The sequence below is a fragment of the Triturus cristatus genome, chromosome 10 (assembly GCF_964204655.1).
Source record: "Triturus cristatus chromosome 10, aTriCri1.1, whole genome shotgun sequence".
Lineage (NCBI taxonomy): Eukaryota > Metazoa > Chordata > Amphibia > Caudata > Salamandridae > Triturus > Triturus cristatus.
In genome coordinates, this window is record NC_140593.1 from 54,877,394 (window position 1) to 54,898,788 (window position 21,395).

Sequence of the window (21,395 nt, forward strand, 5' to 3'; positions counted from 1 at the left end):
AATTCCCAGTCAGATGCTCCATATTCAAAACAAACTCAACATTCTTTTCCTCTTTGCTTACACCATGTGTCATGAACCCTGCGCCCCCCCCCACCCCAAGTTACACACACAAAAGTTTACATTTATCGCATAAAGCATGTAAATATGTTATCGAAATTAGGAGTCTGTTCTGCCCTTTTTTCCTCCCCTCTCTTCGCGTATTCTCTCCCTAGGGTGAGCTGCGAGTTCAAGAAAGCCTTTGTTCTTATGTCACCGGCTCCCAAGGACATCTTCCATTCCATGCTTTGTATGTTTCCATGCCCCCCTTTCCTTCCCCCTCGTCCTCCCTCTCTCCACACACCCTTCCACTTTTCTGCCCCCTCTTGTGAGTAGACCCCTTCTCCCATGTTCTCCTGTGGCTACAGGATATAACTCCCTTCAAGGCCTCTGAATCTCGGCCCCATGTGGCAACCTCCTCCCAAGTACTTCAGGCCCAAGAAATGTCACCTTCGTACCCAGAGCTCTCTCTCTCCCACTTGCGTGGGACTCGCTGCCATCCCTGGCACGTCTTTACCTGCCTACGCCAGCTGTCTCCTAAAACCACAGACCATGTGTCTCTTCTAAAAGTGCCAACGCAACGTTTACAAAATGGCGGATCCATCCCAGCATCCTTTGCGGAAACCAGGGCCCGAAGGACGGGCTAAAACCAGTTCACTGCTCCCCTCCACTCAGTTTCCATACTAAGACACCTGTATCACGCAAGCAAGAGGCAGCCATCTTGGAAAGGTGCTGCGGCTCGAGAGAATGGTTCAGGCAGAACCCAAAGTACTAGATTGATCCAAATGTTTATCATCTGCACAGGATTCTCAGAGTCAGAGAAATGTGTTGCTACAAAGACAAACATACCCCAGTTCATGGACAAAGGTTTCTTTTGGTTTCCTCATAATATGAAGCATAGAATTCAGCAGGAGAACATTATTCTTTCAAAATGTCCACTCTGGTTACCTATGCACATCAACTGGTGGTCTGGGCAGTCCCTCTTTAATTTCTATGCAATATCCTTAATCAGAGTAATATAAGGGCACATTCCGTTTATGGGTAAATCTGTTTAAATGTATCTTATACATGTTCTTCTTTCTCTGTACTTCCAACGGTGGGCATATGTATTGTCAAATAACTGACATGCTGTGATCCAGAGTTCGACTATTTTTCGGGTACAAAAAATATATCTACAATACTCTCGGAAGTTTAGGAACATTATTATTTACAGTGTATTTTGTGAAAATATATTCCTTCTTTTCATTACTGTAAAGTAGGAATCCAGGCACATGAGGTGAATATGTAATAAAGATGACAAGCAGATTGGATGACGATCCAAGAAAATTTATTTTTTCATATCTCAGAGGACAACACTGGAGCACGTCTGTACAGGAAGAAGTCCAATCGCTGAATGCCTGATTCAGTAGCTAGGACTTCCAACTGAAACAGACACACACGCGGTCCCTCTTTGAAGGTAGACATACCTTCAAAGAGCGCACACTATAGAATACAATAAACGCCAGATTAGAAATCCGTCGATGACCCAAAAAATCTTAGCTAGAGAGGTTGGGAGTAAAATGGGTGGTATTCAAGTACTCCCTTTGGGTTACTTCTACCCCCCCAACCGGACCTACCATGGTACCAGGCATATAGAGTGGGGCCGGAGAGATGACCCCAATAACCGTGAGTTGACTCATCAGCACTGGCAAAAGCAACCTATTTTTAATATCCCCACTGGAAATAGATTTAGCTGTTTGGATGGAGTAGATTGACTAAAGGAAAACTCCTCCATTATTAAGGTACAAATATGTCCACCCCAAACAGAAACCCAGAGCCAGGTTAGTGATATAGGACCATGTATCCCGCGCGGGGAGGGCCCAACCTGTGGGAGCATGAGCGGCTCCCCTGGTTGCACCCTCGAAGGCGGCGATCCGGCTCGGGGGGATAACCCTAAATTTTGTTTACCCACGGGGTCATATTCTAAGGATGCAAGCGGAAAGATAAAGGCTGTATGCCAAGTACCCCTCCAAGTGCCTGATTCACCGAATCCCCCTAATTGTTTGAAATCAAGGGTTCTATCATGGAACATTGCAGGCCTAAATAATAAGTTAGATGATCCTAACTGGGGTTCTTTTATTAGTGAATTTGAGATCTGCATGTTTCAGGAAACATGGGCTAGAGGGCAGGTCCCCAAGTTGGGTTATGCCACCTTTAGTATCCCGGCAACATCTGGGGGTAAAGGGAGACCTTCCGGAGGCCTTAACACATGGGTGGGAGTTCATTTAGGATGTACGGCCAAGCAGATCGACACAGGATCGAATGACATACTATGTGTTATACTCCAGTTCCCTTTAAAGATTTCCGTTGCACTTTTAAATGTATATTCTAGACCGACGGTCCTAGGAAAGGAGTCTGTTACATTGGAAGAATTAACTACGTTCTTAGGTACCATTGTTGAAAATCATATGGTGATCTTGGGAGGGGATTTCAATTGTCAGTTCGAGCCACTAGAGGGAATGCTCCTGGATAGCCTATGTGACGAGGATTATTTTTGGGCAATCCCGGAGACTAGATGTCTACCAGTCAAAAAATGGTCACCTCTGGTGATTCAGATGAACTGCCTTGTTTTGAATCACTCCCTTAGAGCTTGTAATGGTAGAACCTTGTCTGAAACATCAAGTCGTCATACCTTCCACAGAAATGACTGTGGCTCTTTGTTAGACCACATCTTAATTCATCATCAAATATCTTTATTTCGGTCGTTGAGACCATAAAAGAGTACATCATAATACAATAACAGATTACAATCTAAAAACTTTACACAGTTGTAATGAAGATATTAGCTCAATAAAACATCATTACTTGGTATGGTTTTAAGAAGACGTAGACGTGTGAACCACATAGACGTTAAAAATTTGGCAAAGGCAATTGGAGGCGAGATGTCAGACTTAAGTATTCTAAAAGCGGGGGAATAATGTTTAAAACCCATGTTTCTGAGTAGTGGGCAGAGCCAATACTTCCTTGCTCTTCTGTACACCGGACAAAAATTAGAACATGTAAGTCAGTCTCTTGTGTCTGCTTGCAGAAGGGGCATAAAGCCGTATGTTCTGAGTGTGACCAAAGAGCAGTAAATGCCCTCAGGGGGAGAGTGTTATAGCGCCATTGCATGTAGAGCTTTCTTGTGAGTGTGGGACCCATATCATTGTAAGTCGACTCTAGATGGTAAAAGTCTTTAAAAGCCAGGAAGTTGGCAGTATGGGAGCCCTCCCTCGCATTCCTTATAGCATCTTGCAAGTGATGCTCACGAAAAGCCTTCGTGATTAGTTTACGAGAGTCCCTGGGACATGCAGCCTCAGGATCATGCCATAAGTCTGGTCTATCCAATGTCTCACAAGTATGCTTTATGTAACTTAGCCATGGTATTTGTGTATTGTTACGGAGGCGCAAAACCTCTTGCAGTTCTGCTCTATATTTAATAAGTTCGGGGGAAGACCATATCTTACACCATAGGGTTAAGGGTTTTAAGCCCAGCTCCACTGAAATCGGACTTAAACCCAGATCTAGTCTAAGTGGCAAAAGAGGAGTACTAGCAGGTAACGCTGTCAGCTGCCTGAGAAAAGTGTTCTCCGTTACCTGAAGCTTGTGTGAAGACATGTGTCCCCAAATTTCTGCACCATAAGTAACGGCCCCCCTAGCCTGGACCTTGTATATTTGTATGTGTGGGCCTAGGGGCCTGTATGTAAGGCCTTTAGTCAGCCTGGCAATACCTCCCACCAACTGAGTCAATTTCATGTTTGCCCTTAATTTGTGAGGTTCCCAGGTCATGCGCTCATTAATAACTATACCCAGATATTCAAAGGTAAAGACCCTTTCCAAACTAGAGGACCCTATGCTAGGGCACGCACGTGTAGTCGGGGGGGGGGGTTGAAGATCATGAATTTCGTTTTAGCGGCATTGATCTCCAACCCACGTTCCTCACAAAATCCTACGAAGCCATCCAGAACCCGTTGGAGACCCATAGGGGATTTGGAGAGCAGCAGGGTATCGTCCGCAAACAAAATTGCAGGAACCCTGCTGCCGTCCAACTTGGGAGCGTCAATATCATTCAGGGTGCAAAGATGATCTACGACCCCATTGACGAAAAGACAAAAAAGAGTCGGGGCAAGGACACATCCCTGCCTGACCCCCCTATCAACAGGGAAAGCATCGGACAGTGTGCCTTCCCTTCCACACCTTACTTTGGCAAAGTTCCCCTGGTGCAACCTTCTCAAGATTGAGAGAATATCCACGGGGACCCCCATCTTCATTAGCACCGACCATAACTTATCTCTAGGCACCAGATCGAAGGCGGCACGAAGATCCACAAAAACTGTGTAGAGACTGCCGCCCTCAATCAGGACCGTCTTCCAGTATAGAAGATTTAAACGGAAGATTTGGTCGGTGGTGGAGATACCCCGTTGGAATCCCGCTTGGTAGGGACTCATAATCGCCGTTTCTTCGATCCAGTCCTGGAGGCGATTTAGAATGAGCCTGCCAAAAATCTTCTGCGGTACATCTATTAGACTAATGGGTCTATAATTGGCTGGGAGCAGAGGCGAACCATTTTTAAAAATTGGGACAATCTCTGCCCCCAGCCAAGTACCCGGAATAGCCATGCCCGCTAGGATAGCATTATAGAGAGTCAAGAGATAGGGGGTCCAAACGTCAGGCTCCTGCTTAAAAAAATCGCCCGGGAGTCCGTCCAGGCCAGGTGCCTTTCCTGTGGCGAGGCCAGTCAGAGCGGCTCGTACCTCCTTTAGTGTGAATGGTTCGCCAGTCTCGAGGGGGCAGTGGGGATAGCTAGAATTTTCCCCAACATCCTCGGGTAGTTTATAAAGAGACTGGAAGTGGTCCTGCCATACCTTAGCTGAGATATTGGGTTCTAAGGCAGGTGTCAGTTCCTCAGTACCCGTGTTGACACAGCGCCAAAATTTGCGCGAGTCTGCATGGGCCAGGAAGTTAGTAAGTTTTATCCACTTGTCATATTCCCATTCACTTTTGGCGTTTGAGATCGTGGACTTATAAACACTCCGTCTGGCCCTAATATCCGCGGCACCCCTTCCTTCCTTAATTGATTCCAGAAGGTCGACTTTCGCCTTGCGGCAGGCGCCGTTGTACCAGGATGGACCAGGAGTTTTTCTAGTAGTCCTAGTTATTGGTTTGGTTAGAAATTCAGAAACTATTTTAAGGAGGTCGGCATGAAGCTGTCCCAAGTCGGAATGAGTATCCTCGCTGGTGACTTTCTCGGCTAACACCTGAAGCTTCTCGAAAAGAGGCAGTGCTTGAGCATATAAATTATGTATCTTGTCCGGATGGGAGGATATATGCTCCCACTTTATTCTGCGTCTGTTAGTCTCGAGTACCCAACAGTCCTCAGTTTCACCCATTTGATGTCCCCTAACTGGGGGGCCATGGTGGCTATAGTTTAGTTCAAGGGCGTTATGGTCACTATCATTCCTGATTGTGACCCAAAAATCTTTGACACGGGGCCAAGAAGACACCGGGACCAATACATAGTCCAGTCTGGACTCGCTGCCCATTCTGTTAAAAGTGCATCTTGCCATAGTATCAGACTTAGACCTGCCATTACAGGCACGTAGGCCGTATTTCAGCAAAAGGGAATTAATTTGCAGAACTAGAGGGGACCATGTCTTTGGGGCCGGAGCCTGTGTGGGAGGTATATGCCAAAGGAGATCCTCCTCCGTGGCCAAGCCTTCCATAAAGCCAGGGAGGGGCTCGTAGTGGCAATTAAAGTCCCCTCCTATGAGATAGGCAGTGACCTCTGGTATTTCATTCAGAGCCAGAGCGAGCTTCGTTATGGTGGTGGACTCCTGGGTGATATTAGTTGGCCGTGAGTAAATGTTGATCAACAGGAGGCTGCCGGCATTTGGCCACTCCAGCAGCACAGCAAGAATATCTGCTGAATTAGTGGGTAAAACACCCGCCCTGCAGCCTAAGTCGGTAGCCACCCATGTTGTAAGGCCGCCTGAGGGACGCCCCCTACCCCCCCACGTTGCATGTGTGGAGAAGGTTGCAAACCCCTTGTGAGCGATGTTTTCTCTAGCCCAGGTCTCTTGTAAGAGACAGATATCTTTCTGCTCTATAAAAGAACACCAGGACGGATTATTCAGTTTGTTGGAAAGCCCCGCAATATTCCAGGATAGAATTTTAAGGGGGGAAGAAGTTGCAGCCACAAAGGGTGGGCTTGGGGAAGGGACCACTTCCAGCTCCAACCTCCGGGAGGGGGATGGGCCGAGGTCAATTCCCTGGATAGCCCTCCGAGGTGAAGGGCTCCTAGGTGGGAGTGCCACCTCTGAACTACCCTCTTCTATAACTTTGGTATGGGAAGGATGTGCCTTCTCCTTGGGAAGTAATGGTTGGCTAATCTTGATTTTATTTAGAGCACCACCGCCCACAAGCCCAAACGGTCAATCCACCATACTAGAATAGAAAAGCGATTGTGGGTGGGGACTTGGTCGTGTCTAGGGCACCCTATCTGCCAGCGTTCCCTATCCGCCATTGGAGCCCTTGTCCCATTTCTCCTAGATACTAGGTCCCATCCATCCTCAACTTGTGCAGATGTTGTGGGGGGGTAAAAAAAGGAAAGTGGAAAGGATTGAATAAGAGATCCCGGAGTTGGATATGGCCAGCTACATATGTGAGAAACTGTGCGGGGATCCCTGAAATTGATCAATACACAGTCACCCGTGATAGTTTTTTTGGTATTTCCCAACCACGGGAGTCTCCTGACCATGAGGACCTCGCTGTTGACACCCTCAGGTAAAGGCCTGTTCCTGGAGAGCCAATGGATGACTTTGTTTTTCAGAGCCACCAGTGGTTCGCTGGTAGATGGTTTTAATTCCGGGATGCCCGTTAGGATAACTGTGTATGGGGCTGACTCAGGCGGTAAATTAACTGGTCTATGTCTACTAGCCTGTCCCTGCACCCGTGAAGGAGATAATAGTGGAATGTCTCGGGGGTTGGGAATAATATTCCGTGAAGGGATCGTAGGCCCAGGTATTGGAGAAGCAATCAATCTGGGCAAGTGCAAGTGGGGGAGTAGTTGTGGACCAGTGCTATCCCTAGATAGTGGCGCATCTGCGGTCTTTGTGGTTGCTATGGTTGATTTAAATGTGTCTCCCAACTGAGCCAATCCATGTTGTAGATTTTGTATGGATGATTCCAATTTTACAAGGCGATCAATTAGGGGGGTGAGCATTTCACTCAAGAGAGATTTTATGTCAGCAAGTGAGAAACCCTCCTTCCGTGTAGCAATTTTTGGACTCGCAGGTCTATTAGTCTGAGTTAGAGGTAAAGCCGCTCTCCCTCGTCCCGCTGTCGGGGAGGTTGTTTTCCCCCTAGGAGCGTACTTTGAGTTCTTCGGCCTGCGCCCCCCTACAGTTTGAGCCCTTCCCTTCCTCTTAGGTATTGCTCCCTCGCGGTTCCCCTGAGTGATATGCGAAATAGGGGTAGTACTAATGCTTGTAGATATCTCAGGGGCTATATCTGATTTGCGTGTAATTGAAGCAGTAGAAAGCCTTGGGGGCGGGAGGGATAATGTAGTGAAATCAATTGAGGTGGAAATATCGCAGTCTATGGTAGACGTATTGTTTGGGTTCAATAGTGTCGAGGAACCAGGCTGCCCCCCGTAGCAGGATCAACATGTTCTGACAATTGTGGCGGGGAGGTAACATGTTTGAGGGGGCCTAGGGACGATCTTCTAATCCAGTCTATTTCAAGGGAAATGCGCTTCTCTAGGGTGGTTATGTCATCAACCAATAGAGAGCCGGCCTTTGCAAAGTATAAGTCCAAGGTACCTGTGGGCTTAGCAGCAGCCTGCATTGTTTTGCTCCGAGTTTCTCTCGCAGACGCCATTAGTACAGGGGAGGTGGGGGGGTAAGAGGGTAAGCCCTGTCCCTGCCTCACCTGTCCTCGAACGGCCTCAAACGGCCTGCTCTTTGCCCGGTCTTCGCTCCGGGCGCGTTCCGCTGGCGCGTAAGGGCGGGGCTCTTATGCTGGTCAGTTGTTGGGAAAGGGGGAGGAGCCGGGAAGAGGACACAGGTGTGCTGGATCAAGGCAGCAACGAGCACCCTGGTCCTCGCAGTCCCGGAGTAGCGATGTTACACAGCGACCTCCCCGAGTGCAAAGTCCGTTGAGTTTAGCAGTCCCAAGCAGGGAGAACCACCAGCTTCCAAGCGTCCAGCCTCCCAATGCGGCGAGCGGCTCCCGCGAAGCGGGGGCCGCGAGAGGTGAAGTACTAGATGGGGGAGGGGCCGGGAAGAGGACACAGGTGTGCTGGATCAAGGCAGCAACGAGCACCCTGGTCCTCGCAGTCCCGGAGTAGCGATGTTACACAGCGACATCCCCGAGTGCAAAGTCCATTGAGTTCAGCAGTCCCAAGCAGGGAGAACCACCAGCTTCCAAGCGTCCAGCCTCCCAATGCGGCGAGCGGCGAGTAGTTGTGGACCAGTGCTATCCCTAGATAGTGGCGCATCTGCGGTCTTTGTGGTTGCTATGGTTGATTTAAATGTGTCTCCCAACTGAGCCAATCCATGTTGTAGATTTTGTATGGATGATTCCAATTTTACAAGGCGATCAATTAGGGGGGTGAGCATTTCACTCAAGAGAGATTTTATGTCAGCAAGTGAGAAACCCTCCTTCCGTGTAGCAATTTTTGGACTCGCAGGTCTATTAGTCTGAGTTAGAGGTAAAGCCGCTCTCCCTCGTCCCGCTGTCGGGGAGGTTGTTTTCCCCCTAGGAGCGTACATCTTAATTGACTCCAAATCCTGGGATAGGTTAATTGATTTTAGGGTGGTTCCATGGATAGATAGCGACCATCATGCGCTAGTACTAGAACTAAAGGAGTTTAATCCTGGTAACGCCCCTAGTTTAGATAACTCTATTGATGCCAGATTGACACTTTCCAATTGTAGGCGAAGAGTGCGATGGACCGATTTCAGTCAATCGCAAGATAAATTAAGTACTTCATATGAAGCCCTGGTCCCGGTACTCCTGATGGCATCCAACTTAACAACCCATAAAGGAGCAGGTATAGATCTTGACTTGGTCACAACAAACCATACTAGATTAGGAGAAGTCACATTGGACTTCTTCTACCCCCCCAAAAAAAATCAGCCTAGCAAGATGCCCCCCCACCCTTGGTATAATGATCAATGCCGCAAAGCCAAAAGATCACTGGTAGCGTCCGTCAAGGCTAATGATCGCTTGCAAATTAAATCTGCCGGGACAGTATATAAAGAGGCTATTTCTGAAGCTAAAAAAGGGTGGGAAAAGGATAAGTGGGATGCTCTGAGAAGTGCCTTGGGGGCCAGAGACATGAGGACCTTTTGGAAAGTTGTCAACACTGGTAGTACTGGTGCTAAATCACTGGTAGACCCACATTTGGATGAAGAAGTCTGGCAGGAACATTTTGAATCTATCTATTCCAAGGAAAAAACATTGATTGATGAGATATCTGAGGGATGTCCTATGGGGATTGACCATTCCTCCAAATTGAGAGAAACTAAAGAACCCTACGACGATAGCTCTAGTATGAGCATAAGTCTAAATGAAATTAAGGGAGCTTTAGCTAAAATTGCCCCAGGAAAAGCACTCGGCCTAGACAAAATCCCTGGGGATCTTTTTCGTAGTGAACCAATTGTCTGGGCTCCATATCTTTGGGTGCTATTTAATGCCATACTCCAGGGCATGAAGCTTCCCCCCAGTTGGGTTGGAGCGGAAATAATCCCCATCTATAAAAAAGGCTCACCGCTTTTGCCAAAAAACTATAGGCCAATTAGCCTGATAGACATTACGCAAAAAATCTTTGCGCGCGTATTGCTGTTTAGATTACAAACCTGGATGGAGGAACGGGAGATATTATCCCCTTAACAGGCAGGGTTTAGGGAAAACTGTCCACTTTGGACCAAATACTCAGGCTTCAATTGCTACACTGGAAGACCGTGTGTCTTGAGGGTGGCAGCCTCTATTTAATATTTGTAGACTTGAGGTCAGCCTTTGATTTGGTCCCAAGGGAAAAACTTTGGACAGTCCTCCATGAGATGGGGATTCCAACATATCTTACCTATCTCATTAAGTGGCTGCACAAGGATAACTTTGCCCAAATCAGGTATGGCAAGGATGGAAAGTTAACTGCACCCATCCCGATCAAACGCGGTGTTCGCCAGGGCTGTGTGCTCGCCCCCACTCTCTTCAGTCTTTACATCAATGGCTTGATAGATTACTTATTAGTCGAGAAAGATCTCGATGCACCCAAGTTAGCCTCCCGGAAAATCCCAGCAATGATGTTTGCCGATGATACTTTACTAATATCCAAATCACCTATGGGGATCCAGAGGGTACTCAAAAAATTTGAAGCATTCTGTAGTGAAAGAGGATTAGAAATCAATCTACAGAAAACCAAATTTATGGCGTGTAACAGTCATAAAAGCACAAGAGCACACCCCTCCTTAAATGGTAAACCCCTTGAAAGAGTTTCCTCTTTTGACTATCTCGGCATTACAATCACAGAAACTATGGATTGGGGGGCACAAAAATCATCATTAAAATTATCACAATCATCGGGTGGCATCATGAAGGTCTTTTGTAAGTCTAGCCAGAAACCAGTGAGCCCAGCCATTGAAATATATAAGGCCCAGGCCCGGGGAGGGGCGTTATACGGTGCAGAACTCTGGGGCTACACAAGACCAGAGAACCTAACGCATGTAGAGAACAACTTCCTGAGACAGCTGTTAAAGCTCCCACGGAGCACACCGTTGATTCCGCTCCGATTAGACCTGGGCCTTACGGAAATTGCTGATGTAGCCAATTTTAAACCCTTATTGTACTGGCGTCGCCTGTGGGTCACCCCAGAGCACTTATCATACAGGGAGGAAACAAGAGAAGTAATGAACCTAAGGGGGGGTGCCAAACTCCTGTGGCTCGCGTACATAAAGCACATGCTGGTCAGTATGGCGTTGGGGGAACTCTGGGCCGATCCTGAATCTGCCTGCTCCTTACTCCCCAGGAAATCATTAAAGGCCCATTACGAAGAGTACAAAAGGGCACAGCTTCATAGTTGCCCCCGAGGAGGCAAGGTAACCTCAGCCTTTTTAGATATTAAAGATAGGTTTAGCTTTGAGCCGGCCCTAGATGACATCAAGCCGGCAGTTGCTAGAAAGCTTTACCTCCAGTTTAGGCATGGGGTTCTGCCTCTCCGTTGTTTTACGTACAACTGGGGGGTTTGCAAGTTATGAGGTGCCCGGCATGCGATTGTCCAGAAGAGTCAGTACTTCACGTGTTTTTTAGCTGTCCTGGCTACTACAAGGCAAGAAAACGATGTCTGGTCCAAATCTGTAGGAACCTTGGTACTAGACGTTGCTCTGAGGCTTTCAGGATACTGAAAAATGATTGCAGTATCCCGATTGCTTACTCAGTGGCAGATTTCCTATTTTCCATGTGGTGTACACGTAGGATATTTATAAAAACACCCCTAAAATAGAGCCAGGATGTATTTTTCTCGTCAGTCTTAAAATTAGGCCCTGTTTTTAATATGATTAGATTATATTGAGCATGTTCATTGACACATTAATCATGTTATAGGGAAATTGTAATTTATCAATCTACTCCTGCAATTATTGTAGAAGAGAAAAAATTATGTACAGAAGTAGCCTGCATTTTAGGGGGCTCTTAGTGCTAGGACCTATCATCTGTAGTAAAGAATATTGGTCATCTTTTTTTAGAAATCCTTTTTAAGTAAATTATTTATTTATTTGCATTATGCCCTTTCCAAGGGTGAATCCTTGGTCCTTGCCCTGAATCCCTGAATAACCCTCTGTGATCCTCGCTCCTTTTTGTTCTCCCTTCGTGAATCTATAAAAATTGTAGGCATGTTTTTTAACTGAGCATGGAATCCATTCACGTCACATGTGTGCCAATAGTGTTCATAATTGATTTTCTTATTTTTTTCTTTTTTTTTTTTCTTTTAACCATATGTAATTGATCTTTGATGTATTTTTTATGTATCAATGTCTATTGTATCTGTACTTTTTAGGTCATATTGACCGAAATAAAGTTTTTTTAAATTGAAAATTGAATTGAATAAACGCCATCAAATACATAACATAAAGAAGGGACATCATTTAAAGGGACATGAACATACTCTACATCATCTCCCTTTTTTTTTTAATAAAAGAAGAACAAGCTGTGAAAAGAAAGAAAGGTTAAGACAAATAAAAGTCCTTAAATTTCGCAGGGAATGAGCAATTCCTAGAAGGTCTGATTGATACTGAAGTTGTGGGTGTAGGAAAAGAGGAATTGAATTGAAAACTGGAATCTGGAGAAGAGCATTGAGGAGAGCTGTCAAAAGCAGTTTGAGAAGGTTGTGTGCAAATGTTTGAATTATCAGAAGGTGAGCCGATAGGAAAATGAGAACATGAAGAGTTGTCAAAAGAGTGCTTTGACAAGCTAATTTTGTTGGCTTGCTCAGGAGAAAGTTTAACTATAGCTCTTTTATTCCACCATCCCTTTCTATCCAAAAAACCTGAACCTTTTGAAACTTTAATAATTTGAGTTGGTAGGGAAAATTTGGAAACACCTTTAATAACTCTATTAGGATTTTTGATCATGACCCAATCACCAATCTGAAATGTGTGCACAGCAGGGTTAACAACAGAATCAAAGTTTTTCCTATGAAGTTCCTGTTGCGCAAGAACATTTGTCTTGATAATTTGTTTATCATGACAAGCTAAACAAGAATTATCATTTCTCTAAATACTTTTTATCCATGAGGGGCAGATGTTCCCATTAGGATTCCTTTTCTTAAGTAATCTAAAGGGAGATATGCCAGTAGTGGAATGAGGAGTGACAATGTATGACCAAATCTTCTTTCTAAGGAAAGCTTCAACATCAACTTTGGAGGAAATTGCAGACTGAATGCCTTCTTTGATGAATCTATTCATTCTCTCAATGAGACCATTCGAGGATGGGAGTACAATGCAACCCTGTAATGTTTAATGTCATGCATTGAAAAAAATTCCTGCATTAATGAAGAACAGAAATGTGAACCATTATCAGTAACAATTTCTTTTGGGGAACCTTCAGCTAGAAAAACTCTGGTAAGAAATTTGATGACTGCATTTGAATTGGGAGTTTCACAAAAATCAAAGTCAACCCATTTTGAGTGATAATCAATGAGTGCAATGATATACTGTCTATGCTGTGGTAAAACAATAAGAGGACCAGCAAAATCAATAGCAATTTTCGCCAAGGCCTACTCGGGTAAAGGAACACAATGTAAAGGAAGCTGAGATGTCTTCCAATGTTTATCCGACACTAAACATGTGCCACAAATGTTAATCCAATTAGTTATATCGCTATCTAGGCCTGGCCACCAAAAGTGCTCTTTCAGTTTCCCTGAAGTGGCACCAATCCCTAAATGACCTTCATGAGCTGCATGAAAAAGTTTGTTTCTAAAAATAGCTGGAGGGACACATTGATCTCCACGAAAAATCACATCATTAACAATAGATAAATCATTTGACACTTGAGCAAATGATTTTAAAGGTGCAGGAAGGGAACACTCTTTTGGCCAACCTGAGATAATCATGTTCTTAACGGCAGAGAGCGTGGAATCATCACAGTAAGCTTTGACCCATTCTGATTGCGAAATGTTAAAAGGAGAAAGAACTAAATCCTCAATTGAGGCAACAACACACTCTATGTCATCAAATTTTGGATCTAACAACATTTCCTTTAAAGGTAGTCTAGAAAGACAATCTGCTCTAAAATTATGCCCTCCAGAAATGTGCTGTGTAGTGAAATTGTATTTGTGAAATCTTGAAATAATTCTTGCCAATCTAGCTGAAGCCTTCCCAGTGCCGTTGCCATTGAGGAGGTGTAACAGAGGTTTGTGATCACTAAGCAGAATGAAGTGAGAACCCCAAATATAAGTTTAACATTTTTCAACTGACCACGAGAAGGCCAAAGCTTCTCTTTCAATAGTACTATAATTTTTCTCAGCACTATCTGGAAGCAAAGCCGATGGTGTGCTCTTTTGAGCCTATCCATTGACAGAGGACTGCACCAAGGCCATGTTGACTTGCATCAACAGAAATTGTACACTTTAATCCAGGAGTGAAAGATGATAATGCAGGTGCTTCAATTATGACTCTTTTAACTAGATTAAATGCATATTCAGCCTCACTGGACCACAAAAACTTTACATTTTTCTAAAGAAGTGCACGTAAAGGTTGAACAATCTGAGAGTAACCATGGATAAATTTTGAGCAATATTCTGTCAAACCCAAGAAAGATTTCAAAGAGTCTCTATCAGAGGGAATGGGGGCATTCAATATGGCCTGGGTAAGAGAAAATTTTGGTTTGATACAGTTTTCAGAAATCGAGTGTCCTAGATAATCTACTTGCGTTGCAAAAAAATTACATTTGTCTTTTCCTAAAGTTACACCAACATCCCTGAATCGGGATAAAACTGCTTTCAAAGTGTGAATATGACCATCCTTATTTTTTGAAAAAATAAGAACGTCATCTTGATACGCTTGTACAGATGATATATCGCTGAGTAAGTCATCCATAAATTTCTGAAAAACACTGGCTGCAGAAGCCAGGCCAAACGGAAGTCTTAAGTATTTATAAGCTCCAAACGGAGTGATAAATGTAGTAAGCTCAGATGATGAGGGGGACAAAGGAATTTGGTGGTGTGCACTCCGGAGATCAAGTAAAGAGAAAAACTTTGAACCGGAAATGCCAGTAAGTAAATCTTGAATCTTAGGAAGGAGATGACAATCAATGATTATATTTTGATTTAGTGAGCGAAGGTTAGCACATAAACGAATGCTGGAATCCTTCTTTTTAAAAATAACTATTGGACTGACCCATTGTGAGGAATTAGTTGTTTCAATTATGCCTTCAGAAACCATTTTATCTAATAATTTATTCAGAACATCTTTAATATTTAACAGTATTGTTCTTAATTTGTGCATGACTGGAATGGCACCTGGTTTGAGCTTGATTAAATGCTCTTAATTCTTAATTTTGCCAACTGATTCCTTGAAAGCTTCTGGAAAGTCTGAGGTGATGCTACTAACCAAATCATGTAAGTTTTCAGAAATCAATGAAATGGAGACGTCATTAACTTGTACTGGACAATCTGAACCTAGAACTAGCTTAAGGCCCATTTTTGCAAGATCTTGTCAACCTATAATACACTTCCCTTTGATTGCCACATAGATTTGTGTACAATAAAGTAAACCAACATATCTATGTCTTTGCCACCATAAGCTTTTGGAACAAAGTCTAGAGGATGTAACTGCAGGCAAGAAGATGGCCAATGATAATTAAATAAAACACCAGAAATGATGGTTACAGGAGCACCAGAGTCTGTCATCATGTTGAAGGAAATGTTATTAATTATAACTTTACATGTGGGATCTTTTACACAATTAAGTATGGATGAATCTCCGTCAGTCTCAATTGAAAGTATGATTTGTTTTGTAAAATATGTGAAGACACATCAACAGTATTAATATCCAAGTTTTGCAGGGTGTGAGAAGTTGGCCTGGCATATGCTGGTCACTAGTTATAGTGGCCACCTTGCACCAGTCCAATTCGACTCTTGGTAGATAGGTTTAAAGACAACCTTTTGAAGAAAGCTATCCTAGTGGTAGCTGTGGAGAGCAGCCTTCAGGCTAAGTCTCTGAGGAATGTAAAGCAGCTTGTTTTACCTTATAATCTCTTGAATTACCAAATGAAAAGACACCACACAGGTATATATATCAAATATATATGTATTTATTTCTAAATATACTCTACTAATCTCTTTATGAGATTAGAGCCAGGTAAACATTCAAAAGATCAACAGTTCTCAATAAATTAAGCACAAATATGGCTGTAGCCCTAGGGGCGTACCAGACCATATACTAAAATAGTGGTTTAACAAACTCGACTTGCAATATGAAGAGGCCTAGGGCCTTGGGAATCGCTGGGGCTTCACTTCTGCAGTGTTAGCAGGTAAGTAATCAGACCACAGGAGACGTGTGCAGTGTCTAAACACACACACGGGTTTTCAATGCGTTTCAATGGCAAATGTCGCGGTTTGTATTTTACAGTTCTAGGGCACTTCGGAGTGGACAACAAGCAAACAACTTACAGGGTAAGTACTTCGAGAGCCAATGCACACTTGGGCACCCAGGGAAGCCGGGTGCATACGTGTCCTTTGGTGTCGGGTCGCAATGCTGTTTTCAATGGAGATCACTGAAGACTTGCTGCTTGCGTCGTCGAAAGAAGTGTCCGCTGGAATCCGAAGATGGATTGGAGTTGCAGAAGACCTAGAAATTGAGGGGGCAGAGTTCAAAGTCACTTGCCAGTGACCGGTGGCCAGCAAGATGGATGACCACAGCTGTCGCGTCTCTTCAGGTCGCTGATGTCGTTTTGTCTCTTCGCTCACGAGGACCAGGAGGGATCGATGAAGACCAGCAGCTGGATTCGGAGGGTGCCACAACGTCTGCAGCTGTTGACGGTGTCGGCAATCAGTTTGGAGCCAACAAGCCTTGGCAACTGCAAGTCTTGTGTGGATGGAAGATTGTCAATGGAGCAGACCAGCAAGGTCTGATGGACTTACTCAGCAAGGGTAAGTGAGGGCAGGCCCAGAGCAACCAGGCGAGCCCTTGAAGGTGATGTGGAAGTCTTCTGGAGAGTCACTAGCCAATGGGCAAGCAACCGCAAAGACGCCTTTGCAGGAAAAGTTCACCAACAGCCCACGGTCACTCGGGACGAGGTAGGCTGCTGATCTTCAGTACTAGACCTGCTCGGGACTTGGACAACATTTGGTCCAAAGCACAACTTCGTTGGACGTAGTTTAGGGCTTGCACTCAAAATCAGTGCACGATTCCCTGGTAATTGCTGTTCCTCGTCACTCGTGGGGTCCAGATGCCACAGCTTCGCTGGGGACTCAAAATGGCCATAAAGAGGTCAGGAAATCTGCTTCAGGGGACGCAGGGACTTCGGGCTCCGGCGGGAGCGGTAAAGTTTGCAACCGTAGTTCAGTAGTTTTGGTGCCTGCCAAGCAGGGGAGTCACTCCTTGACTCCAAGGGAGATCCTTTGGTCTTCTAGAGATAGTAGAAAGTTGAAGGGCCAGGATTCTTCTTCGTAGAGCGTCGTTCAGGTGTAATCTAAATTGCATTGGCAATGTGTGGTATCTTATAGTGAAAAGATGGGAGGGACTAGCTCTATGACCACTCCTCTAGGAGGGTCAGGGTAGTGGGTGGTTACACCCACTTCGCTTTGTCCAGTTTCGCGCCAGAGCAGGGGCAGGCAGCCCCTGAACCGGTTTGAGCTGGCATATGCACAGAGAAGCCTACTGCTCCCCCAGTGCAGGACTTCAAAGCACTCTAAGAGTGCACCCACCCAGCTCCAATAAACTAAATCCTGTCTGGGAGGTGGTCACACCTCCCTGTGACAGGAAACCTTTTGTTGGGCTCCCTCCACTGCGAGTTTCGGTCAGCAGCAGGAGGGCAGCCCGGTGTCTGTGCTGGTGGCATCCATTTTGTGATGCCAGGGCTCTTGAAGATTTCTACCGTGTAGTACAGGGTGTACATGTCGTCCCCTCTAGAAGGGTGGGATCCTACTCCCACACCAGTTACTGGTGTGGGGGTAGGATTCCAAGTTGTTTGACACCAAACACGACATGTTTTGATGCAGTCATTCCAAAGTTAGCATTTACCGCGAGGTTATAATGCATTTAAGAGTATATGGTTTAACCGCATCCACAAACAGCAGCAGAGAATAGACTCTGCCAGCTGCAGAGGGGTCCTGCTCAGGCAGAAGCACCCCCTCACATAGTAAACCAAGCACCCTGCCCTTGGGATTGATAGGGCCTACCATAGGGGTGACTGATAGGTTTATATGTGTGTGTATGGTGAGATATAGGAACCTATACCTCAGTGAGGAGTGCTAACACTACCTCACACAGGCTGCAGTAGCAGGCCTGTGGTGTCAGATTGTGAGTGCTTCCCAGGGGTGGTATAATACATGCTGCAGCCCCTGGTAGGCCTGTGAAGTACCAATGCCCTAGGTACCTAAGGTACCATATACTAGGGGCTCATAAGGTACCACAGTATCCAATCACTAGTGCATCTAATATGCACACCAAGTTGTTTAGAGAGATCAGTTAGACTGGGGCCCTGATTAGCAGGGACCCAGCCAGACTATAGCCAGAAACCAGTGTATACATCAGAAAAAAAGTGGGGGCAACACAAGTGCAGATCCTATTCTCCTACATAGGGACGATTCAACAGAAGAAATATTAATGTCGGGATGTTCTGTTGAGGAGACAGCACTAACTTGAACAAAACACTTACTCCTGCAGACTGTGTAAAAATGTCCTATCTTTTGGCAATTTGAACATCTCTTTCCAAGAGCAAGGCAAATAGGACTGTTCCCAAGATGTGCTCTTGAACCACATCTATAGCATGAAGAAATTACTCTTTTTTGAAAAGGTTTCACAAAAGGTTTCACAAATTTGTTTTTTGCAGTAATGGCATTAACCTGGGTGTCGTTCTGGAAATGTAATGAAGGAACTGTTTCCTCTGGAATATATTGTGATGAAATAATTGATCTCTCAATGCTTTTAGCTATATCTATGACTTCTGATAGAGAGGGATCACGGCGACTCAAAATCCTCTCTTGTATCTTTTTATGAAAACATTTGTACACAAATTGATCTCTGATGACTGTGTCAAGGTAAGCTCCTAAGTTGTATTCCGCCGCTAAATTTCCGAAAGCAGAAATGAACTCTTCTACTGTTTCATTTGGCTCCTGTTTCCTTTTCATGAAGTTATATCATTCGAGCATAACATTTGGCTGCTCTAGAAATGTTTTATTTAGTCTTTGTACTGCGTCAGTGAAAACATTCCAACCATCTCCATTCCTAGGAGGAGGAATGCCAGGCGGAAGATTATCAAATATTTCACGGCCTGCCTTGCCTAAGTGACTATAATATTGCCAACTTTCTTTTTGCAGCATAATCATCAGCATCAATTGCAACCAAGTAACTTTCAAAGCTACGAACACAAGTTTTCCAAATCTCTTCAGGTTTACCAGGAACAGGAAGAAATTGTTCAAGGAACACAATTTGTTAATTAGTTGCCATTCAATTGGATAAGTGTAGTAAAATAAAATAATAAATCGAAATGATCCTATTAATTTTACTTGTAACACGAAGAAAATCAATGTTTATATATATATAATAGTATTGTATATATATATATATATATATATATATATATATATATATAGTGTTATTGTATTTTTTTGTTTTTTAAATAAACTAAAAAGTACCTTCTTTTTATTGATTTTCCTTTTTCTTCTATGTGTTCCGAATGTTCTTTTCCTTCAAATATTTAATAAGCGAGTTTAAGCCTCAAATTTGAATATTTAGCGTGTATATCGCTGAATGATACACACTCTGTACGAAGCCGTGTTTAAAATGAAGTTCCGATCGTAACTTGACTGATCGGAGAATCCGTTGTCATGGAAACACTCTTGTTGGTGAATTCAAGATGGCCGCCTGTGACGTTAATACGTCAACGTGATGATGCCTTTTCTTCTTATTGGAGTGTTGCTGCCATTGCTTGGATACCACGTGAGGAGTGCGCGAGACGTCAGATGAGTGTAAGCCGAGAAAAGGCAAAACACTCAAAAATCCGTCATCGGCTCCCCGTAGGTGGCACTGCAAAGAGGAAAAGACTCGTAGGTAGCAGGAAGCGATGCCGATCACCAGAAGCGCTTTTCAAACGGAGGTAGGAGGTGCAAAAATGGTGAAGTCCTCTTTTTTAAATAAATCGTCGCCAAAATGTAAAGTAGGAATCCAGGCACATGAGGTGAATATGTAATAAAGATGACAAGCAGATTGGATGACGATCCAAGAAGATTTATTCTTTCATATCTCAGAGGACAACACTGGAGCACGTCTGTACAGGAAGAAGTCCAACCGCTGAATGCCTGATTCAGTAGCTAGGACTTCCAACTGAAACAGACACAACACGCGGGCCCTCTTTGAAGGTAAACATACCTTCAAAGTGCGCACGCTATAGAATACAATAAACGCAATCAAATACATAACATAAAGAAGGGACATCATTTAGAGGGACATAAACATATTCTACGATTACTGAGCAGTTTCAAACATTCATTGCTTGCCATTGTTAGAGACAAATTACATAGCAAGAAGTCAGGGAATTCCAGATCGACTGCAACGCCACACCAAAGGTATGGAAGAGGAAGCCCTCAGATAACAGATATTGAATTGTAATTGCATTTATATAGCGCTTACTACCCCTGATGGGGTGTTGAAGCACTTTTATGGCAAGTAGCACGCTACTCCAAAATCTAAAAAGGATTTGTGGTGAATTAGTATAGTGAAATATGAAAGTAATTTAAGTGCTGGATATGTTAGAAAGATATTTGGATTGAGAAGGATAGCGGAGAGCTAGAAGAGGGAAAAAGGTTTGCATTTATATAGCGCTTGCTTCACCTGATGGTGTGTTGAAGCGTTTCTTTCGGCGAGTAGCACAATATGTGGTGGGATCCTCAACAGAATGGAAAGGAAGTCAAGTTAATTATGATATTAAACTGCAAGACCTGAGAGGATGGGCTAGGATTACAATTGGCTCCAAACTAAGGGCCACATTCTTTTTGATTTTTTGCAGTTTTATATAGCGCGAACTCGACCCGAAGATATCAGAGTGCTTTATGGGAGCACCATTTGCATTACAGACGGACACATTTATGATTTGTCCAGAAACTCAGGATGTTTGAGCCTCCCACCAGACTCAAACCTGGTTCACCAGGTTCAAAGTCAACCTCTCTAGCTGTAAAGCCACATCTTCTCCAAATGTACATAGGTTTTATTTTCAGCCCTGCCAGTACCAAGCATCAGGCGTTAGACGAATACAATTTAATGTAGTGGTCCGCATTATCACACTAAAATGTATAGCACGCGTTTATAGCGCCTCCTGACATAATTTGCGTTGCGTGGCACAAGCTGAGACGGATGTTTGGAGCGACGGTCCATCAGGTAGAGCGGCGCAAGCTTGGTGCACACAGTGCTCACACTGTGTGCTGTCTGCCCACAGCCTGCTGCATACAGATTGGGAAACATTGCAACCAGCTGGTAGCACTAAATTTGAGTTGGCCCCCTGCCGTGCCTTGGGGCTGGCTGCATTCAATCAGCCGAGGCTCACTCTCAGCCCAGGCCAAGCCTCAGCCTCACATGACGTAGCTGCCACAGAAGACTACTAAAACACTTCCTATATTCGCTGTG

The 21,395-nt window shown here is 44.4% G+C and overlaps 1 protein-coding gene and 1 long non-coding RNA gene across 4 annotated transcripts in view; one reads left to right on the forward strand and one right to left on the reverse strand.

Moving 5' to 3' along the window:
* LOC146788819 (uncharacterized) overlaps window positions 1–641 on the reverse strand; it is a 553,440-nt gene extending 552,799 nt beyond the window's left edge. The window contains exon 1 of one of the 2 annotated variants that reach the window (XR_014969991.1): window positions 554–641. This is a non-coding gene — a long non-coding RNA (uncharacterized LOC146788819). Of the gene's footprint in view, window positions 1–494 lie in introns of both variants that reach the window. The other variant, XR_014969992.1, reaches the window with a different exon arrangement.
* Window positions 1–21,395, forward strand: part of LOC146788821 (BTB/POZ domain-containing protein KCTD12-like) — a 731,043-nt gene that overhangs the window by 390,191 nt on the left and 319,457 nt on the right. The gene's annotated exons all lie outside the window — the stretch shown is intronic.